The sequence below is a fragment of the Myotis myotis genome, unplaced genomic scaffold, assembly GCF_014108235.1.
Source record: "Myotis myotis isolate mMyoMyo1 unplaced genomic scaffold, mMyoMyo1.p scaffold_m19_p_1, whole genome shotgun sequence".
NCBI classification, from domain to species: Eukaryota; Metazoa; Chordata; class Mammalia; order Chiroptera; family Vespertilionidae; genus Myotis; species Myotis myotis.
Genome location: NW_023416313.1, coordinates 191,605,424 through 191,628,589, shown reverse-complemented (window position 1 = coordinate 191,628,589; position 23,166 = coordinate 191,605,424).

Genomic DNA, 23,166 nt, shown 5'->3' with positions numbered 1-23,166 from the left:
GTAAAAGAATGGAAGTGGCTGTGCCAATAAAACCTTCTTCATGGACACTGAATTTTGAAAATTCATACAATTTTCACATGCACAAAATACTACTTTTCTCCTGTTTTTCACCTTTTTCTTTTTTTAAAAAACCAATTAAAAAATATACACACCATCCATAGCTCACAGGTCATAAAAAACAGTAGGTGGTAGGATTTAGCCCACTAACCATCATTTGCTGACCCCATATCTAGAACAATCCTCTGCTGTTTTCTTTAAGAAACTTAAAAAACATTTTTTATTGATTTCAGAGAGGAAGGAAGAGGGAGAGAGATAGATACATCAGTGATGAGAAGAATCATGGATTTGGTTGCCTCTTGCCCCCCACTGGGGACTGAGCCCCCAACCCAGGCATGTGCCTGACCTGGAATGGAACCATGACTTCCTGGTTCATAGGTTGACACTCAACCACCGAGCCATACGGGCCAGGCTAAGTAAACTTTTTATTGAAGTATATGGACATAGCCACAATTTTAAGTGGACCCCTTGATGATTTTTTCACAATGTGAACACACCCATGTAATGCAACTCAGAATTAGAAATAGCTGTTATTTTTAGAGATGTATAGTACAGCATAGGGAATATAGTAAATAATAGTGTAATCACTGTGTATGGTGTCAGGGGCGTCCTAGACTTATTGGGGGAATCACTTCATAAGTTATATAAATGTCTACCACTATGCTGTACACCTGAAACTAATATAATATTGAATGTCAACTGTAATTGAAGAAAAAGAAGTAACTGTGACTTTATTTTATAAAACACTGGTGGCACATGTTGGCCCACAGGTGGTTAGCACCGGGTCTGTGCGCACAACTATGAAATGCTTCTAGAAATGGATTTGAGTCCGGCCGGTGTGGCTCAGTAGTTGAGCATCGACCTATGAACCAGGAGGTCATGGTTCGATTCCTGGTCAGGGCACATGCCCGGGTTGTGGTCTGGATCCCCATTAGAGGGTGTGCAGGAAGCAGCCAATCAATGGTTCTCTCTCATCATTTATGTTTCTATCTCTCTCCCTCTCTCTTCCTCTCTAAAATCAATACATATATAGTTTTTAAAAAACGAAATGGATTTGACTGTTACCGAGAGTCCTTACCCTCTGCCTATACAGCCAAGAGACCTGCAGTGATCCAAATGTTTCTGTCTTGGGAACTAGCCTGCCTGTTGGGCCAGTCCAGCTAATCCTAGAATTTGGAGCTATTTCAGAGGGCACCACAGCTCCTGCAGGTTCTATTCACTGTCACACCCTCTTATTCCAGCGCTATGCATCACCTCCGAGGGTGTCCAAGCAAGAAGGTACTATTTTAAGAATGAGCTTAAGGTAAAAACCAGCGTGGCCCGCAGTCTGTCAGGTCTGAGCGATGTGAAATTCACCTTTATCGGCAAATCAGGGGGGAAGATTTGGAATGGTGACACAGTCCCCAGGAGGAAAGCCATCCCTCCCGGAGGGTAGGATTGAGAGCTCTTAAGGTAGTTACTGTATCTTGTGTGCTGCATATCTTGGCTTTGTAAAAACAGAACTTGGAAAGGCCCCGTTAGACATGAGTGGCTCACGGGATCTCCACCTGAAACAGAAATAAGCTGCTTCACCAGTCCCCTTGGGTGGGACCCAGATCCCCTATTCACTCTGGGCCTCGGGCCCTGGGCATTCTAAATCTGTTTACCACATTTCTGGGGATTACTCTGCGTGTGAAGTGGGGATTAATGCATTCTTTCAGGACACAGAAGCCAGCACAGTCTCGGCTTCTCTGAAGATGGCAGACTAGCTTAGATGGCTGCTTAGGACTTGTATCTTAACTTGAGAGACATACAAGCAACTCAACCACGGTCCAGGCTGGAGCCCCAGCACATGGGCTCAGAAACTCGTTTTTCAGGGCAAATTTGTTTGAAGAAGCTCACTCCTCGGGCAACCCCACTGCAGCCCTTTAATACTCTCGGAGGAATCTTGCACCCAAGGTCCAAAAAAACCCTGCATTCCAGGAGGGGTCTGGCACAAAGAACTGAACCGACCAGGGGACCATTTTCACTCCTGGGGTCTCAAGCCCTCCTTTTTTCTACTCAGACCGAATTTTGTCTTCATCTCTAGCACCTCCTTGCTCCCCTCCCCCTCCAAGCTATTTTCACTTGGGTGAAGGCATTTTGTTTGTAGCTCTTCAATTTTATGGAAAAAATTTTTTCCTATAGTTACATTCCAAATTATAAAATGGCACACAATTAAACAACACGGCAGAGAATCCCTCGTAGAGAAACAAACCAATCAGACATGATGTCATGACGAAATTTCAGGTTGGGAGGGAAAGAAGATGTGCTGAATCCTGGTAGCTTTCCCAAGTTTACTTACCATGATGCAGCTTGAAGAGCTGATGGGCTTGCCTCTCTTTATTTACGATGGGCTGAGGTTGTCGGTTAAGTAAATCCCATTCTCTGGCTTTCCCATCTAGCTCGTGTTTCCAGCTCAAAGCATCATAAATAACCAATGAAGAAACAGCCTGTCTAAACACTAAGAGGCAACTTTCATAAACGTTCACATTAAAAATGCATGCTTAGTACGAAGACTTAATTTTAGCCACAGCGTCGTTCCTGTTGGGCTGTGGTCGTCTTTTTCTTCGCGCTGTCTCAGCTATTTAACCTGGAAGCCCACTAACGACGAAGGACAGGCACGTATGGGGCAGGCGCGCATGGCTTTAGGGGTTCAGCTGCTGACCTGGTGTCTCCCCTCGGCAGCGTTAGCCACTGTGTTCTCAGCCATGAGCTTCAACTAGCAAAACCACCCCAAACCTGCGGGGTGGGGAAGAGAAGAGGGAGCAGTAGATGACCAGTGGCCCTAGGAAGGCTGGCTGTATGATTCCTTTGCCTGGAAATAAAATAAACTAACACACAACCACTCCCTCTACCCAGCGATGCGAATCCTGAAGTTATGCTGGAGACACTGAAACTAATGACTGAGCTTTCTGAGTCAGAGCCTCGTCACACAGACGCAGAGTTCACACAGTGGCTTCCATTTCATGGAGACCAAGGGAGGGCCTTTGCCTGTCAGAGAAAAAGCCCAGGACAGGCTATTAATGACGATTATTGTTGGTATTGGTTGGCAAACAGAGGGGTGTCGGATTAGTTACTACTCTTTGTCGTAACACGTTAATGAAATGCAGTTTGTTCAATGGTTAAAGTTGAAAATATAATAAGTAAGGCAAAACAATTTATGCCTTCGAAATTCTTGACTACTAAACTTTTGTTCAGTGTGGGCAGGCTGCTGAAGTCTCTGTGGGAATTATCACGTTGACCTTGAGAAGTCAGGTGTCATTCGAGTTGGGGACTATTTGGCTGCCTGGGAAGAAGGGTTGCAAGATGCCCCCTTTATCTTAAGACTTATTTCTTTGCCTCCAGCACTAAAAAGGTAAAGGGCTGAGATATTTTAAGTCAAACAAGTGAAAGGGGTAAAGAAAACATGGCTATGATAGGCTAAGGAAGAAGAACAATCCTCTGGTTAGCCATGAAGCAGCAAGTTGAATGTCTCTGAGGAGGAAAGATTTAGGAGCACTAGTTAGATGAATGTAGTTCTTCTTTCCAAGTCTCTTCCAAATTTCTTAAGGGTTGAGGTCCTTTACTTTTCTCTGTCTTTCACATAGAACTTCCAGAAGGGAACCTTCCACAGTGATGGTTCAATATGTGTCTATGGACTCATATTGTACTTAAAGAAATATTCCTAGTATTATATTTTGCCTCTGTGTATATTTCGAGTATTATTATTATGGTGAACTTTGAGATGGAACTCATGTAAGTCATGTTCTTTTCTGTAAGGAATACTTATGAATTAAGTGTAAAATGAGTCAAGAAATAGCCTCCCTCAGTTTCTGTCCCTAGAATTAAGGTCCTTTCTGATCTGTGAGATATTTAGAGAAGCAACACTGCCACCTCCTGGTAGACATGTGTCATTGTTTTTTCAGCCCACTCGGGGCACACCTACCTATTCCTAGTTGGTGTTTCCATCAGTACAGATCTAACTTGCTTTGATGTTTTTCAAAATTTAAATCAAGTCTAAATAATATCTTAGACAAGATGGCTGAAGACAAAGGCCTGAAAATAAGGCACTTTTGACTTATACCTTTGTTGGAGAAGGATATGACTTTAATATAATATAGAAAATCTTACCCCAGGCCCACTGAGATGTCAGCTTTAAGACTTACTATTTTGCTGGGGTACTCTAATAGACCTTTAAGATGGCCAAAACCATCCTGGAATGAGGGCTAGGGGTCACAGGAATGGGTGAAGGAAGATTATGGTGAAAAATTTACAGACAGGTTGCATCAATCATGAAAAATATGGATGAGCAAGATGGTCAGACAACTAGCCTAAGAGGTAAACAGGTGAACAGGATTTTTACACTGTGTTTTCAAACTTCATAGCCCTCCTTATTTAGGGGTTAAATGGTTTTTAGTTATAGTAGTGCCCTGGAAACCATGGGAACTCATGGTTTTCCTAGAGCTAGGCATATAGTAGGTGTCAATAAGAATTAGTTGCATGAATTAATGGATGTGAAAATATCTTTGCTTCTATAATTCATCTCTGAAATACTCTGCTGGGATTGGTGCTGATGAGTAAGTAGTTACTTTTCTTAATCTTTCTTACCGATTCCCTAACCCAAATCCAATGGCAACTGCTAGTAAGGGAAGGAAAGTGCTCACGGATCAATCCTACTCATTTTTCTTCTACTTCATCCGTGTAAGGAAACATTAAAGACTTTGGAATAAGCAAGCAAGATTAATATCTTTTCAAGAGAATGCTGTAACACTGGGGATGTCTGCCTATAGTAATGTGCATCGCCGTCTTTGGTTAGCTATTTTACAATTCCAATGAGCACAAAGTTAACTTGTAAACAACTAAGAGCAATGCAAATACGTCCATAGACCTATAAATAAACTCTGTCCAATGAAGGGTTAATTGACTTTCTCTTCCCTCTTCTCCAAAAAAATACAAGTTATGTTTCCATTTGCTAATTCGTTTCAGCATTCCTGATTTATAAATGCCTCTGCTTTTTGGCTTCTCCTTTGAAAATGGTTGTTAATGGAGCTTTACTCTCTCCGTCAACAAGTAATTGTGCTCTTATCTATTTAATGGAATTTCCTGTTGAGTTATTTGAGTCTCTCATTTTACCAGTTCCCTCATTTAATTAATGAGTTAAGTGAAAGATTTGACACATATTTGTTTTATACTTGTATGCGAGTCATGACTGTACTTTCTTTTAAAGTTCCTTGAACACTCGGTGATATCATCCAAGTGGAAAGAGGAGTCTGGGCCTCTTCCCGTTTGGTTTTATGGGAGCCGTGGCCCAGGTAATCCCAAGTTTAGTTTCCTTGCTCTCCTTGAAGTAGAGGGGATGACTCTGAGTGACTGAGACTACAACAAAGGGAGGGGAGTGATCTCCCGCTGGGTGGCTCTGTGTGCATCCGGAGTATTTCAATATATTTTTTAAAAAATACATTTATTGATATCAGAGAGGAAGGAAGAAGGAGAGAGAAATAGAAACATCAATGATAACAGAGAATCATTGATGGGCTGCCTCCTGCCTGCCCCCTACTAGGGATCAAGCCCGCAATCCCGGGCATGTGCCCTGATGGGGAATCCTACCATGATCTCCTGGTGTATAGTCAAAGCTCAACCACTGAGCCACACCGACCAGGCAAAGTATTTCAATATTTAATAACTGGTATGGTCCTGCTAAGTAACACTCAGCCCCTGAGAGAGGGTGGGTGAAATGAATTGGGGTTGGGAGGTATTCTATAGGAATGGCCATGGGCAACCAGATGATCAGGTAAAGTACTCCTTTGTTCTCCTGATGGCGTATATGTGTGTGGTGGAACAGCTAATATAAAGAATGCTTCAGTAATGGGCTAGTTCTACCTCTCACCCTTCCAATACAAGTTTCACCTGCCAGTGGATATGACTATTGAACAAAAATAGGAATAAAAAAGAGGCTTCTTAAGTATCACAATGTCACAGCCACTCTGAGATGCCCCAGAGGTGGCAGTGATACAAAGCCACATCTACTGACTCCCTTCCCCTCAACCAATAATTTCCACACAATAGGAAGAGCTGACTCGGAAATTTGCATTATAGGCAGAGAAAAAGAGAATGCTGACACCAGTGGACAGATATAGTGGAATTTTAATTACAAAAAAACTATTTTAAAAAAGGTTTTGAAGATCCTGTGTATTATTATTTTGCTTACTTTGCCATGTTATTGATGTTTAACTTCAAATATCCACTAGAGGGCATGAAAGGAATTGTTTGGCTCACTCTATGAAAGACAGGATTTGAACAACAAAAATGAAAAAGCAAATGGATTACATACCGCAGCTTTCACACAGGGAATGACAAATAACCTTTATGCATCAACCTGAAATATATTGCCATCTTTACGCTGTCCTATTTCCTATCTATATCCTTCCTTTAGGATAAAATCCTTGTTTCATTTCTCTAGAATTAGATCTATTATATTTACAAAATACGTAAAATAATTAAATAAAATATCAGTGAATTGTATTCAGCTTTATTAGAGACAAACCTAAAATACATAAAACCTTAGTACATGATGACATTTTATCTACAATAAGCAAAGTGCCACCTACTGGTGGAAACTCTTCTTTGAAACACACACTGCTCTCCATAGGACCCTCTGCATTCCACACTTCAGATCTAAAACCAGGCTTTGCCAGCACACAGCACCTTCCCCAACCTGTGCTAACCTGACTGAGGATGGAGTTGGCAGCTTTCTCACTCTTCTACAATGTTGGTGGGAAATACAAGAAAAGCACACAGTAGTTCTGCTACTTAATGAGTGCCTACAATGTGCTAGACACAGGCACTTGGGAAATAATTTAAATCTTTATAAATGACTCCCAAAACAACAAATTGTTCTCTTTCTCTAAACACACACACACACACACACACACACACACACACACACACACACACACACACCAATAACCAAAACCCCCAAGAAGTCAACTTTATTATTTCCATTTTGCTGAGGCTCAGAGAGGCTGCAAATCTCACAGCATTTCTTTGCTTGGCAGTCATCACTATTTCTCATAAAACCTTTGGGAAAAAAGAAATACATCTTCTTTATGAATAGACCAGGATCTAGAATCCTAAATTAGGTCATATATACAAAGTTTGGATATTGTCTTTTCCTGTATTTTGCAGAGCCAAATCCAATATCTGGTTGATAATAATGTGCAAATTTACTTGTTTATTTATTTATACACTTTGCCTCCTGAATTAGCTTTTTAATTGCTTTAATCTATTTTTGTTCATCAGTTTATAATGGTCTTTATTATCCATAAATGAGTGAGATCATGTGGTATTTTTCTTTCATTGACTGGCTTATTTCACTTATTTCACTTAGCATAATGCTCTCCAGTTCCATCCATGCTGTTGCAAATGGTAAGAATTCCTTCTTTTTTATAGCAGTGTAGTATTCCATTGTGTAGATGTATCACAGTTTTCTAATCCATTCATCTGCTGATGGGCACTTAGGCTGTTTCCAGATCTTCGCTATGGTGAATTGTGCTGCTATGAACATAGGGATGCATATATCCTTTCTGATTGGTGTTTCTGGTTTCTTGGGATATATTCCTAGAAGTGGGATTACTGGGTTAAATGGGAGTTCCATTTTTAACTTTTTGAGGAAACTCCATACTGTCTTCCATAGTGGCTGCACCAGTCTACATTTCCACCAGCAGTGCATGAGTGTTCCCTTTTCTCCGCATCCTCTCCAGCACTTGTCGTTTGTTGATTTGTTGATGATAGCCATTCTGACAGGTGTGAGATGATACCTCATTGTTGTTTTGATTTGCAGCTCTTGGATGATTAGTGACTTTGAGCATGTTTTCATATGTCTCTTGGCTTTCTGAATGTCCTCTTTTGAAAAGTGTCTACTTTGGTCCTTTGCCCATTTTTTGATTGGATTGTTTATCTTCCTTTTGTTAAGTTGTATGAGTTGCCTATAAATGTTGGAGATTAAACCCTTATCCGTGATAACATTGGCAAATATGTTCTCCCTTGCAGTGGGCTTTCTTGTTGTTTTGTTGGTGGTTTCTTTTGCTGTGCAGAAGCTTTTTATTTTGATGTAGTCCCATTTGTTTATTTTTTCTTTAGTTTCCAATGTCCTAGGAGATGTATTGGTGAAGAAATTGCTTCGGTATATGTCTGAGATTTTGTTGCCTTTGGATTCCTCTAGTATTTTTATGGTTTCCCGTCTTACATTTAAGTCCTTTATCCATTTTGAGTTTATTTTTGTGTATGGTGTAAATTGATGGTCTAGTTTCATTTTTTTGCATGTATCTGTCCAATTTTCCCAGCACCATTTATTGAAGAGACTGTCTTGACTCCATTGCATGTTCTTGCCTCCTTTGTCAAATATTAATTGAGCATATTGGTTCGGGTCGATTTCTGGGTTCTCTATTCTATTCCATTGTTCTATATGTCTGTTCTTGTGCCAGTACCAGGCAGTTTTGAGAACAGTGGCTTTGTAATACAGCTTGATATCTGGTATTGAGATCCCACCTACTTTATTCTTCTTTCTCAGGATTGCTGCAGCTATTCGGGGTCTTTTTTTTATTCCAGATGAATTTTTGGAGAGTTCGTTCTAGGTTTGTGAAATATGTCGTTGGTATTTTAATGGGGATTGCATTGTATTTGTAGATTGCTTTGGGTAGTATGGACATTTTAATGATGTTGATTCTACCAATCCATGAACATGGTATGTTCTTCCATCTGTTTATATCTTCCTCTCTTTTTTAAACATCCTGTAGTTTTCTTTTTTTTTAATTAAATCTTTATTGTTCAGCTTATTACAGTTGTTCCTCTTTTTTACCCCCATAGGTCTCCTCCACCCAGTTCCCATCCCACCCTCCTCCCTCAACCCCCTCTCCCCCCGCTACTGTCCTCATCCATAGGTGCACGATTATTGTCCAGTCTTTTCCTGCATCCCCCACACCCCTTTCCCCCCCAAGAATAGTCAGTCCATTCCCTTTCTATGCCTCTGATTCTATTATAATCACCAGTTTATTCTGTTCATCAGATTATTTATTCACTTGATTTTTAGATTCACTTGTTGATAGATGTGTATTTGTTGTTCATAATTTGTATCTTTACCTTTTTCTTCTTCTTCCTCTTCTTAAAGGATACCTTTCAGCATTTCATATAATACTGGTTTGGTGGTGATGAACTCCTTTAGCTTTTTCTTATCTGTGAAGCTCTTTATCTGGCCTTGAATTCTGAATGATAGCTTTGCTGGATAAAGTAATCTTGGTTGTAGGTTCTTGGTATTCATCACTTTGAATATTTCTTGCCACTCCCTTCTGGCCTGCAAAGTTTCTGTTGAGAAATCAGCTGACAGTAGTATGGGTATTCCCTTGTAGGTAACTGACTGTCTTTCTCTTGTTGCTTTTAGGATTCTCTCTTTATCTTTTGCTCTTGGCATTTTAATTATGATGTGTCTTGGTGTGGTCCTCTTTGGATTCCTTTTGTTTGGGGTTCTCTGCTCTTCCTGGACTTGTAAGTCTATTTCTTTCACCAGGTAGGGGAAGATTTCTGTCATTATTTCTTCAAAGAGGTTTTCAATATCTTGCTCTCTCTCTTCTTCTGGCACCCCTATAATTCGGATGTTGGTGCGCTTGAAGCTGTCCCAGAGGCTCCTTACGCTATCTTCGTATTTTTGGATTGTTTTTTCATTTTGCTTTTCCAGTTGGGTGTTTTTTGCTTCTTCGTATTTCAAATCTTTGACTTGATTCTTGCGATCCTCTAGTCTGCTATTGGAACTCTGCATAATATCCTTTATTTCAGTCAGTGTATGCTTAATTTCTAGTTTGTCCTTTGTCATAACCTCAAGGGTCTCACTAGATTTCTTGAGGGTCTCACTACATTTATCAGCAGTTTTTAGAAAGTTCTTGAAAAACCTTAAAAGTGTGGTTTTGAGCTCAATATCCAGTAGCTTGCTTTCCTCCATTTCTGTCATTTGTGTCCTGTTTCTTTGTCTCCACATTTTTTATGCTTCCTGTGTTGGTAGAGTGGCTTTGTGTGCTAGGTGTCCTATAGGGCCCAGTGGCTCAGCCTCCCCAATTACCTGAGGTGTACACTCTTGGTGCACCCCTTTGTGAGCTTTGTGCACAGTCTTGTAGTTAAGCCTTGATTGTTGTAGGTATCACTGAGAGGAATTGACCTCCAGGCCTATTGGCTGTGAGAATCAGCTGTGTCTACAGTGGGGGAACTTCTGTGCTGAAGACACCCTTATGGGGCAAGACTTGCTTCAGTGGGGATTTGGTGCTCACTGAGTCTGCCCCCTGAGGTGTCCCTTATGGATCTTAGGAGTTGTAATCTGGATGGTCCCACTCTGACCACTGGGTACACTGGCTCTTGGATCTAAGGAGGTGCTAATTTAGCCTCTTCCTGAGGCTACCCAGCAGGAGCTACAAAGAGATCTGCAGATTCCCCTTCCTTGTTTGGGGTTTGGAGGTGCCCAAATGAGGCCCAGCTGTGAAGCAATGCAAGCTGCTGTGGGGCCTTGGGCCTTCTCTTGGAAGTTCTGGTTCTGTCTGACCCAGCTGCAGTTGTTAGGTAATTTTCAGATTGCGAAGGGCCAGGGCATTCATATGCAAAAGCCTCTGCTGCAGCCTGGGTGTGTGTGTGTGTGTGTGTGTGTGGGGGGGGGGGGGTCTGAGGGAATCAACAGGGTGAAGCAAGCAGCTATGGCTGATCCTCAGCCCTGCCCTAAGGGGCCCCGGCGTCTCAGTGTCCCAGTAATCACTGCAAGCACCTTTGAGAGAAAACCGACCGCCCTTGAGTTCTGAGTTCTGCCTGCTGCCAGACAGTCCAGTTTCTCCCCGTATGAGTCTAGGTCCCCAGAGACTCACCCAGAACGAGTTCAGAGCAGTCGGGAGCTTGTGACTCCCTCCCGATTCAAAAAGACAGCTGCGTCCTCAGTCGCCAGCCCTTGCTGCGTGCGCCTCCATACCTCTGCACTTTACCTCTGCAGCTCCTCTGAGTCTCAGTGTGCTTTTCTCTTTTCTTCTAGTTGTAGAATTTCCACTCAGCCAGCCTTCCTGTAGTTCTGGATGATGTCCGTTTTGTCTTTTAGTTGTATTTTTGAATTTGTTGTGGAAGGCAGCAATTTCCGGTGTTTACCTATGCTGCCATCTTGGTTTCTCCTGTAGTTTTCTGAGTAGAATTCTTTTACCTCTTTAGTTAAGTTTATTCCTAGGTATCTTAATTTTTTTGGTGTGATGGTAAATGGGGCTACTTTTTAGTCTCTCTTTCTGTAAGTTCATTATTGGTGTATAGAAATGTCATAGATTTCTTGGCGTTAATTTTGTATCCTGCTACATTGCTGAATTCATTTATTAAGTCTAATAGTTTTTTGATGGAGTCTTTAGGGGTTTTTTATGTACAATATCATGTCATCCGCAAATAAGGACAGTTTTACTTCTTCATTTCCAATTTTGATGCCTTTTATTTCTTCTTCTTGTCTAATTGCAATGGCTAGTACTTCCAGTACTATGTCAAACAGGAGTGGTGAGAGTGGGCATCCCTGTCTTGTTCCTGTTCTTAGGGGAAATGGTTTTAGTTTTTGCCCATTGAGTATGATATTGGCTGTGGGTTTGTCATATATGGCTTTTATTATGTTGAAGTATGATCCTTCTATTCCCACTTTGCTGAGAGTTTTTATCAAAAATGGGTGTTGGATTTTGTCAAGTGCTTTTTCAGAATCAATTGATATGACTATGTGGTTTTTATCTCTCAATTTGTTTATGTGATATATTGAGTTTACTGATTTGCGGATATTGTACAATCCTTGCATCCCTGGGATAAATCCTACTTGGTCATGGTGTATGATCTTTCTGATGTACTGCTGGATCCAATTTGCTAGGATTTTGTTGAAGATTTTGGCATCTATGTTCATGAGGGATATTGGCCTGTAATTCTCTTTCATTATGTTGTCTTTATCTGGTTTTGGTATTAGGGTGATGCTGGCTTCATAGAATGAGCTTGGAAGTGTTCCTTCCTCTTGAATTTTTTGGAATAGTCTGAGGAGGATAGGTTTTAGTTCTTCCTTGAATGTTTGGTAAAACTCCCCTGTGAAGCCATCTGGCCCTGGGCTTTTGTTTGCTGGAAGCTTTTTGATTGCTGCTTCAATTTCTTCCATAGTTATTGGCCTATTGAGATTTTTAGATTCTTCCTGATTGAGTTTTGGAAGGTTGTATTTTTCTAGGAATATGTCCATTTCCTCCAGGTTGTCTAGTTTGTTGGAGTAGAGTTGTTCATAGTATTTTTTAACAAATTAACAACCATTCTCACACTTGTAAAACTGTCATCTGTCCTGGAGTGAAACTTTGTCTCATGTCATTCTCTTTATAGTTAGGGGTCCCAGTGTTTTTCAGATGATGTTCAAGGAGCACCTGCATTAAAATACTTCGAAGAACTTGTTTAAAATAGAGATTGGGAGAAACCAAGATGGCGGCATAGGTAAATACCGGAATTTGCTGCCTCGAACAATCACTTCAAAAATACAACTAAAAGACGGAACGGACATCATCCAGAACCACAGGAAGGCTGGCTGAGTGAAAGTTCTACAACTAGGAGGAAAGAGAAAAGCATACCGAGACTCAGAGGAGGCACAGTGCTGAAGTAAAATACTAAGGTGCGGAGTGCATGTGGAGCGGGCTGGTGGCTGAGGGCGTGGTTGTTGTTTTCAATTGGGAGGGAGTCTCCAGCCCTGAGCTCCAGCTCCGGGCGAGTCTCTAGGGACCCAGACTCATACGGGAGAAGCGGGACTGTCTGGCATCGCTCAGAACCCTAGGGCAGCTTTCTCTCCGTGGGGCTTGCAGTGATTACTGGGACACTGAGAAGCAGAGCCTCTGAGGGCAAGACTGAGAGCAGCCATAATTGCTAACCCCACCCTGTTGATCCCATGGGACCCGCCCCACCCAAGCCCTGCAGGGAGACTTTTGCTGGATAGCCTCAGGCAAATGCTAAATTAGCACCTCCCTAGAGATCCAGGAGCCAGGAAGCCCAGAGGTCAGAGTGGGACCATCCAGTTTGCAGCTCCGTGGAGCCATAAAAGATACACCCAGGGGGCAGACTCAGTGAGCACCAAAGCCCCATCTAAGCAAGTCTACCCCCAGAGGGGTGTCTCCAGCACAGAAGTTCTCCCACTGCAGACACAGCTGATTCTCACAGCCAATTGGCCTGGAGGTCAATTCTTCACAGTGATAACTACAACAATCAAGGCTTAATTACAACAAGACTGTGCACAAAGCCCACAAGGGGGTGCACCAAGAGTGTCTACCTCAGGTAATTGGGACACTTAGCACAAAAAGGCACTCTATTGACACAGTGAAGCATAAAAAATGCCGAGACAAAGAAACAGGACACAAACGACAGAATTGGAGGAAAGCAAACTGTTGGATATAGAGTTCAAAACCACACTTTTAAGGTCTTTAAAGAACCGTCTAGAAGCCGCCGATAAACTTAATAAGGCCTTTGAAAAGACTGGTGAGACCGCCAATAAATGTAGTGAGATCTTCAAGAAGACTGGTGAGACTGCTGATAAATGTAGTGAGATCCTCAAGAAATCTAATGAGAGCCTCGATGTTGTGAAAAAGGACAAACTAGAAATTAAGCATACACTGACTGAAATAAAGAACATTATACAGACTCCCTACAGCAGACCAGAGGAGCGCAAGAATCAAGTCAAAGATTTGAAATATGAAGAAGCAAAAAACACCCAACTGGAAAAGCAAAATGAAAAAACAATCCAAAAATACGAAGATAGCGTAAGGAGCCTCTGGGACAGCTTCAAGTGCACCAACATCCGAATTATAGGGGTGCCAGAAGAAGAGAGCGAGCAAGATATTGAAAACCTCTTTGAAGAAATAATGACAGAAAACTTCCCCTACCTGGTGAAAGAAATAGACTTACAAGTCCAGGAAGAGCAGAGAACCCCAAACAAAAGGAATCCAAAGAGGACCACACCAAGACACATCATCATTAAAATGCCAAGAGCAAAAGATAAAGAGAGAATCCTAAAAGCAACAAGAGAAAGACAGTCAGTTACCTACAAGGGAATACCCATACTACTGTCAGCTGATTTCTCAACAGAAACTTTGCAGGCCAGAAGGGAGTGGCAAGAAATATTCAAAGTGATGAATACCAAGAACCTACAACCAAGATTACTTTATCCAGCAAAGCTATCATTCAGAATTCAAGGCCAGATAAAGAGCTTCACAGATAAGAAAAAGCTAAAGGAGTTCATCACCACCAAACCAGTATTATATGAAATGCTGAAAGGTATCCTTTAAGAAGAGGAAGAAGAAGAAAAAGGTAAAGATACAAATTATGAACAATAAATACATATCTATCAACAAGTGAATCTAAAAATCAAGGGAATAGAAGTTGAGAACCAAGATGGCGGCATAGGTTAACGCCGGAGTTTGCTGCTTTGAACAACTACTTCAAAAGTGAAACCAAAAAACGGAAGGGACATCACCCAGAACCACAGGAACGCTGGCTGAGTGGAAGTCCTACAACTAGGAGGAAAGAGAAACGCATACGGACACTCAGAAGAGGCGCAGTGCTGAAGTCAAATTCTGAGGTGCGGAGTGCGCAGAGCGGGCTGGCGGCGGAGGGCGAGGTTGGCGTTTTCAATCGGGAGGGAGTCGCAGACTCTGAGCTCCAGATCCGGGCGAGTCTTTAGGGACCCAGACTCAAACGGGAGAAGCGGGACTGTCTGGCTTCGGTCAGAGCGAGTGCAGCTTTCTCTCTGAGCTTTGCAGCGGGTGCTGGGACTCAGAGAGGCAGAGCCCCTGGGGACAGGACTGAGAGCCGCCATAACTGCTCTCTCCGGCCCACCCTGTTGATCCTGTTCTACCCGCCCCGCCCAAGCCCTGCACACAGGCATTTGCCGGATAGCCTCAGGCAAAGGCTAGATTAGCACCTCCCTAGAGGACAGAAGTTCTCTCACTACTGACACAGCTGATTCTCATAGCCACTTGGCCTAGAGGTCAAACCCTCCCTGGAATTAGCTACAACAATCACGATTTAACTATAAGACTGCAAATAAAGACCACTAGGAGGTGCACCAAGGAAGCATAACAAAATGCGGAGACAAAGAAACAGGACAAAATTGTCAATGGAAGATATAGAGTTCAGAACCACACTTTTAAGGTCTCTTAAGAACTGTCTAGAAGCCGCCGATAAATGTAGTGAGATCCTCAAGAAATCTAATGAGACCCTCGATCTTATATTGGGGAACCAACTAGAAATTAAGCATACACGGACTGAAATAACGAATATTATACAGACTCCCGACAGCAGACCAGAGGAGCGCAAGAATCAAGTCAATGATTTGAAATGCGAGGAAGCAAAAAACACCCAACCGGAAAAGCAAAATGAAAAAAGAATCCAAAAATGCGAGGATAGTGTAAGGAGCCTCTGGGACAGCTTCAAGCGTACCAACATCAGAATTATAGGGGTCCCAGAAGATGAGAGAGACCAAGATATTGAAAACCTATTTGAAGAAATAATGACAGAAAACTTCCCCCACCTGGTGAAAGAAATGGACTTACAGGTCCAAGAAGCGCGGAGAACCCCAAACAAAAGGAATCCAAAGAGGACCACACCAAGACACATCATCATTAAAATGCCAAGAGCAAAAGATAAAGAGAGAATCTTAAAAACAGCAAGAGAAAGAAACTCAGTTACCTACAAGGGAATACCCATACGACTGTCAGCTGATTTCTCAACAGAAACTTTGCAGGCCAGAAAGGAGTGGCAAGAAATATTCAAAGTGATGAATACCAAGAACCTACAACCAAGATTACTTTATCCAGCAAAGCTATCATTCAGAATTGAAGGTCAGATAAAGAGCTTCACAGATAAGGAAAAGCTAAAGGAGTTCATCACCACCAAACCAGGATTATATGAAATGCTGAAAGGTATCCTTTAAGAAGAGGAAGAGGAAGAAAAAGGTAAAGATACAAATTATGAACAACAAATATGCGTCTATCAACAAGTGAATCTAAGAATCAAGTGAATAAATAATCTGATGAACAGAATGAACTGTTGATTATAATAGAATCAGGGACATAGAAAGGGAATGGACTGACTATTCCTGGGGGGGAAAGGGGTGTGGGAGATGCGGGAAGAGACTGGACAAAAATCGTGCACCTATGGATGAGGACAGTGGGTGGGGAGTGAGGGCGGAGGGTGGGGCGGGAACTGGGAGGAGGGGAGTTATGGGGGGAAAAAAAGAGGAACAAATGTAATAATCTGAACAATAAAGATTTAATTAAAAAAAAAAAAACATTGCAGATAAGTTGACAAACAACCTATTTATTAATTCTAAAGGTGAGCAGAACAAAACTGCAACTTGATCCTTTCTCCACCAAAAGTGGAGAAAGTTCCTTTTCATCTGATTGGCAATAGTTATTATTGCTCATTAAACATTATACATTAGAGAGGTGTTTTGTTTTCTTGCTATTTCCATAAATTATCTGAGTGGGGGCTTGGGGGAGGGTTGTCAGCATTTTTTTTCACCATTTTGCTTCTCTGTCAAATGAATTATCCTTTGGAAATATTTTCTATATATAAAAGATGTTTCATGGATTCTTATTGACAAATGCATTTCATATATATTGCTAAGTATAGATTCATAACTTATTCTTTTTCTCTCCTTTGGAAATCTGTAACTCTAGATAAAATTAATCCTCACTTATGTTTCATTGACTGCAGCACATTAAATTTTATTTCCAATTGAAAAAAAAAAATAAAATAAAAATCAAGGGAATAAATATCTGATGAACAGTATGAACTGGCGAATGTAATAGAATCAGGGACATAGAAAGGGATTGGACGGACTATTCTTGTGGGGGGGGAAGGGGTGTGGGGTGAGGGAAGAGATTGGACAATAATCGTGCACCTATGGATGAGGACAGTGGGTGGGGAGTGAGGGCGGAGGGTGGGGTGGGAACTGGGTGGAGGGGAGTTATGGTGGGAAAAAAGGGTAACTAATGTAATAATCTGAACAATAAAGATTTAATTAAAAATAAAATAAAATAGAGATTATTGGAGCCTTAGCCAGCATTTCACTTCGTTAGAGCATTGTCCCGATATGCCAAGGTTTCGGGTTTGATCCCCTGTCAGGGCATATATAAGAATCAACCAATGAATTCATAAATAAATAAATAAACAAACAAAGAAAACAGCAAATTGATCTCTCTCTCTCTCTCTCTCTCTCTCTCTCTCTCTCTCTGCCTAAAATAAATCAATAAAAAATAAGAAGAACAAAATAGAGATTAATGGACCACAACAAAGAGCAGTCGAGTCAGAGTCTCTTGGGTTGAAGCTCTAGAATCTGCATCTTCACATCCTCCCCACATACTTTTCATTCACACTAAAAACTGATGCACTCACTGGCTTAGGCATTGAGAATGACTGTTGTTCAAATAGCACTTAGTAAACTTCAGTTGTCAATGTCAATGACTTAGGCATCAGGCCACTTCCACATATTTATTGGCTACTAATCAACCGCACAGGCTAGTGGAAAGGCATGGCTTTAGAAAGCAGAAGTATGTAGATTCTGATAACTTATTTAACTTCAGTTTCCAACATCTGTAAAACCTTGCAGTACTTTTAAAAGATAAAATATGTCAAACACAGACCTAGGACAACATCTGGTTTATATTAGAACCTGATTATGATAGATACAATAACTCAATATAAAATTCCATGAAATAGATATAATACCAATACTTGTTGTTTAGGAGAATAAGGCCCTTATAGAGTGAGATTCTTAGAAAAAAAGAATCTTATTACTTACATTCAATCTGAACACTAAAGAAAAATCATAATTAAGTACATCTTCTAGAAATAGTTTTCCTAGAAAACTGATAGATAAGTAGGACATACTTCCTTTATACAAAGGTTGCCAAATTTTGGGAGATAAGTCTACATGGGTCTCTCACATTTCTGCATGTCTTGTGAGCAAGGCATTGATTGCTTTTTGTTCTGTGCTATCTTTTAAAGGATATTAACTTAGCAAACAGCATTGGAAAATAGAGTGTCTTCCTTGGGGCAAAAGCAGGCATGCTCATTGCACATTATAAGAATTTGGATTCCCTAAAATCAGGGTTCCTGTTCTGAAATGCAATGAACTACGTGCAAGCTTCCTTTTGGGCCCACTGTCATACCCATGCAACTTGGGCAGAAGAAGAACTGAAGCGAATATACTGATGCCCATGCCACTTGCTATGTCATGATAAAAACCCTTGGTCTCTGACCCAGGAATCTTATGTTTTTATTTTACGGTATCCATGAAATTGTGGCAGGCTAACTTGTATGATTTCAAGTAGTGTAAATCTTAGACCCCTCACAGTTCTTGATAAAAGCATCTTTATCACAGGTTCAGTATATTTTATTTTTTGCTTAGCCCAAGGGAAATAAAAAATGACAATTAAAATAAATAGGTGACTTGACCAAGCTCACACAGTTAGTTCCAAGCTGAGTCTAGAATGCTGGACTCATGACTTCTGGCCATCTGCTATTATTTTCAAGCCTTGACCCTTGGTTAAACAACCCAGACAAAAAAATATGCAAAGAGAACTATTTTATCAGGATAGTTAGACATTGCATCATGCAAAATGAATGCTTCTGATTGGGCCATTGGGACTTGAATAAAGTCATCCTTAGGCCACCATTTCCTTTGCTGCCTTTTCTTTGTAAAGATTGATGGGCTGTGCTTTTTCAGTGGTATTTTCATAGAAAATTAGTTCATGGATTGCTCAATGATGTGCAGTACGTATGAAGGAGAGCAGAGTAGCGACTACATTGCCAGCAAGCCTTGGGATGGATATGCTGAGCTGCCTAAACGAGGAATTCTGGGTTACATTGGACTTAAGGTGATGATATTCACAGATAGGTAACTGATGTACTGTGTAGGGGAGGCTAGCTTATGTTTTGGATGGAAGGTGGCAGGGGTGCAAAATTGGGAGGTAAATATAAGAAATAATTCCATTAAAAAACTATCTATATATATAAAAGGCTAATATGCTGAGTGTCTGGACTGTCTGACTGGTCACTATGATGCACACTGACCAACAGGGGGCAGATGCTCAATGCAGGAGCTACCGAGCTGCAGTGACTTGGCAGTGGCGGTTCTTGGATGACGCGCCCCGAAACCAGAGAGGAGGGAGCCTGATTCCTCGTGGGGCTGCATGATTCCACCTTTGGCCGTGGGTTATGTTGTTGCTGGGGCACTGTCGGCCCCAAATCTGGGTTACTGCACACTTGCGTCTGTGTTTCACACTTTGTACGACAGCAACTTTGCAGAGTGCCCTCTCACACTCCTGGACCCCTGGGGATGTTGGAGAGCTGGTTTTGGCCCAATCCCTGCAGGCCAGGGACCCTACCTGCCAGAGGGACCTCACTCACCCTGCAGATGCCCTGGGAGCCATGGGGCCACCACAGGTACAGCTGGCTGGGGAGGGACCGCAGGAGGTTGACTCCAGGCCGTGTCCAGCCTGTCTTGCCCAGTTCCATCATGCCATCGCTTTCTAATTAATTCCCTTTCAACATGCATGAATCCATGCACGGGGTCACTAGTTTATACATAAGCTATTTCATGCCTTTTGGTGAAAGAAAAACTTAAAATCCTCGAAGTGAAAACAGCTGTAGAGCATTAAACAATCACCAAGAGTTAGCAGACAAAGGCAGCAAGAGATTGGGATAGAGTCGCAAAAACAAAGAGCATTTGATTTAAAGTCCTGTCAGGAAACTTGGCTTTGTGTTGGATATTGCTCCTACTAAGGTATCAGAGTTCCAGTAAAAAAAACAACAACTCATGCATATTCTTTACTTTAGCTTAGAGTACTCATGTCGTAGTGACATTCCTTGCGAGAACACAGAGAGTCCTTTTTAAGTTCGGTTTAGTATAATTAGGCAGTCAACCCTGAGCAGACACAGAGAACAAAAATGGTACCAAATGTCTCTGTCCTTAAATGGCTTACAACCCAGTAAGAGAGACAGAGACATGAAGAAATAAACTACAGCAGAGCGAAATGTGTGCAATAATGTAATATTTATGACATGCAGAAGAGGGTCATAAAAGTAATGAAAGTAATGCAGTAGACAGTAATAAAAAGGTTCACAGAAAAAGTAACCTCTAAGTCACTGGTAGACCCCTTGGTTCATTCTTTTAAGATGACCTACAATGGTCTGGTTTTCCTTGTTAACAGTATGTCCTTCTTTTAAGAAAAGAATAGCCTCTTTCCTCCTTTCGCCTCAGGGAGGAAATCATTTGAAGGCCAGAGTAAGCTGTTTGCCTCTTTGAAATGCAATAAGAGATTATGCACCAGGACAATCTGCTTCTTGATTATGTCATAACTATGTTGAGGGCCCCTTCGTTGACCTACTTCAGGCTTGAGTTGAGTTTAACATCAGCCACTGAAGACTTGGTGACAGTGAAGAACCTGGGACATCTTTTGGATCTAAAAGCTCACATCCTGGGTACCTCTGTTCCCATTGTTCATTCGGGACATGTAACACATGCACATAGTAGTCGCTAGCTTTTCTTGCCATTGTAGTCATTCTAATTTCATCTACTAGCTTCTTTGTGATAGGGCTTCATACTTTCATAGAAATCTTCCTCTTATTTTTAGGAGCATTTTCTGGACAAAATGCTGACACTTGGACTTTATGTCTTCAAACTTCTTTTACATTTTCCTAACAACTTCAAACATATCAGAAATCTTATTGTCATGTTTTCCCTTCGACTTCGTTGTTCTTATCCAAAAGAGAGGGTCTGTCCATTTAGTGTTTAAAGGTCGACGTATTCTCCTGGGAGTTTAAGGCCAAAGGGGGATAGATGGACAAGGCATTCCAAGTGAAAGAAACAAGATGCACATAAACATAAGGAAGTTTAAAATTGCGAGGCCTTTGACGCGACTGCAGAACAGTGTGAGAAGGCAGGAGGAAAGTGTAGGAAGCAGGGAAGAGAGGGAGGCCAGAGAGGTTGGGAGGGAAGGGTGGGCTCAAACGCTGCCAAGTTTACACTTTCAGGAAGCTTCCCCCTGTCTTTTTATCAGAAGAATTTGCTGTTGTCTTTCCCTGCTTTCCCCCTCTCTGTTCATAAGCCAGGCCAAAGGGAAAGAATCTTCCTTCATTTTGGGAGAACCCCACAGCTTGTTGTGGGAATCAGAGAAGAAAGACAGTGGTAGAGGTGACCTGAGCAGCCAAAGCCCTGCTCCTGTATGCAGGGACAGCTCTGAAACCCCCGTTTCACTGCTGTCAGCAGGTCAGCAAGTTTAGCTGTGAACAGCTAGCAGTCGACAGACTGTGTGCAGGGTCAAGGGAGGACGTTACGATGAGGAAGAGTTGGATTTATCTGCCAAGTGGAAGATTCTCATAGAGGGAGAAGCTGGAGACAGGACGGTCTTATCCAAGGGTTGTGTTCCTGCCCCAGGCATCAACCTGATCTAGCAGCATTGTTTACAATAGCCAAGATACAGAAGCAACTTAGGTGTCCATTGACAGATGAATGGATAAAGAAGACATTATATATATATATAAAATATATATATAGTAATATTCCTTAGCCATTAAAAAAAAAATCTTGCCATTTGCAATATGGATGGACCTAGAACAGCGGTTCTCAACCTGTGGGTCGCGACCCCTTTGGCGGTCGAACAATCCTTTCCCAGGGGTCGCCTAAGACCATCCTGCATATCAGATATTTACATTATGATTCATAACAGTAGCAACATTACAATTATGAAGTAGCAACGAAAATAATTTTATGGTTGGGTCACAACATGAGAAACTGTATTTAAAGGGCCAGAAGGTTGAGAACTACTGACCTAGAGGGTATTAGGCTAAATGAAATAAGTCAGGCAGAGAAAGACAAATATTATGTGATTTTACTTCTATGTGGAATCTAAACACAAAGTAATTTAACAAATGAAACAAAATAGGAACAAATGCATAGATACAGAAGACAAACTGACCATTGTCAGATGGGAGGTGGGGTAAGGGAATTGGGTAAAACAGGTGAAGGGAACTAAGAAATACAAATTGCCAGCATAGGGAATATAGTGAATAATATCATAATACCTATGTATGGTGCCATATGGGTACTAGACTTATCATGGTGACCACTTCATAAGGTATATAATTATCTAACCACGTGTGATACACCTGAAAATAATATATTGTATGTCTACTATAATAAAAAATAAATTTAAAAAATCCATTCAGTCAAAACACCTAATTTCCCACCCTATTACATAGCAATTGATCTCTTGCCCATATCACTAATTTTTGTTATTACTACTCCTACTATTTGGGTGACTTGACAGGGTTAGTGGAGATTACAGGGTGAGAGATAAAATTCCTCCAGCCATTTCTTGGTGTCCTCATTGCATCTTTAAATTATCTGCTAATGACTTTGAGCCCGTCTCCTCTCTGGTCTGACTCCTGCAATCATCACTGTTCATGTCGATGGGCCAAACAACTCCTAATGTCTTAGTCCCTGGACACCTCATCTCCAGTGACCATCTCATTGACTCCTCAGCCTCCCACTTTCACAGTCATGCACTTGCCTAGGAGACTCTAGGCCACCTAGCTCCCAACGGCCCCTCCTCTGCACCTTGCCGCTCTCTTTCCTTCACTCTCTTTGCTCCAATCTTGTTGAACATCTTTCAGTTCCTTGAGGTTATGTTGCTTTCCAGCTCAAGACAACACTTGAGGGAACACATACAATCTTTTGTCTGAAACATTTCCTTTTCCCCAAACTAAGATCCTAGCTACGTACCTAGCTTCTGCTTACTTATTCATTAAGTTTTAGCTTACGCAGCACTCCCTTGGGAAAGCCTTCACTGACTTAAATGAAAAAGTGAGGGTTCTTCCCTGACCGGTTTGGCTCAGTGGATGGAGTGTTGGCCTGCAGACTGAAGGGTCCCAGGTTCGATTCCGGTCAAGGGCATGTACCTTGGTTGTGGGCACATCCCCAGTATGGGTGTGCAGGAGGCAACTGATCAATGTCTCTCTCTTATTGACGTTTCTGGCTCTCTATCCCTC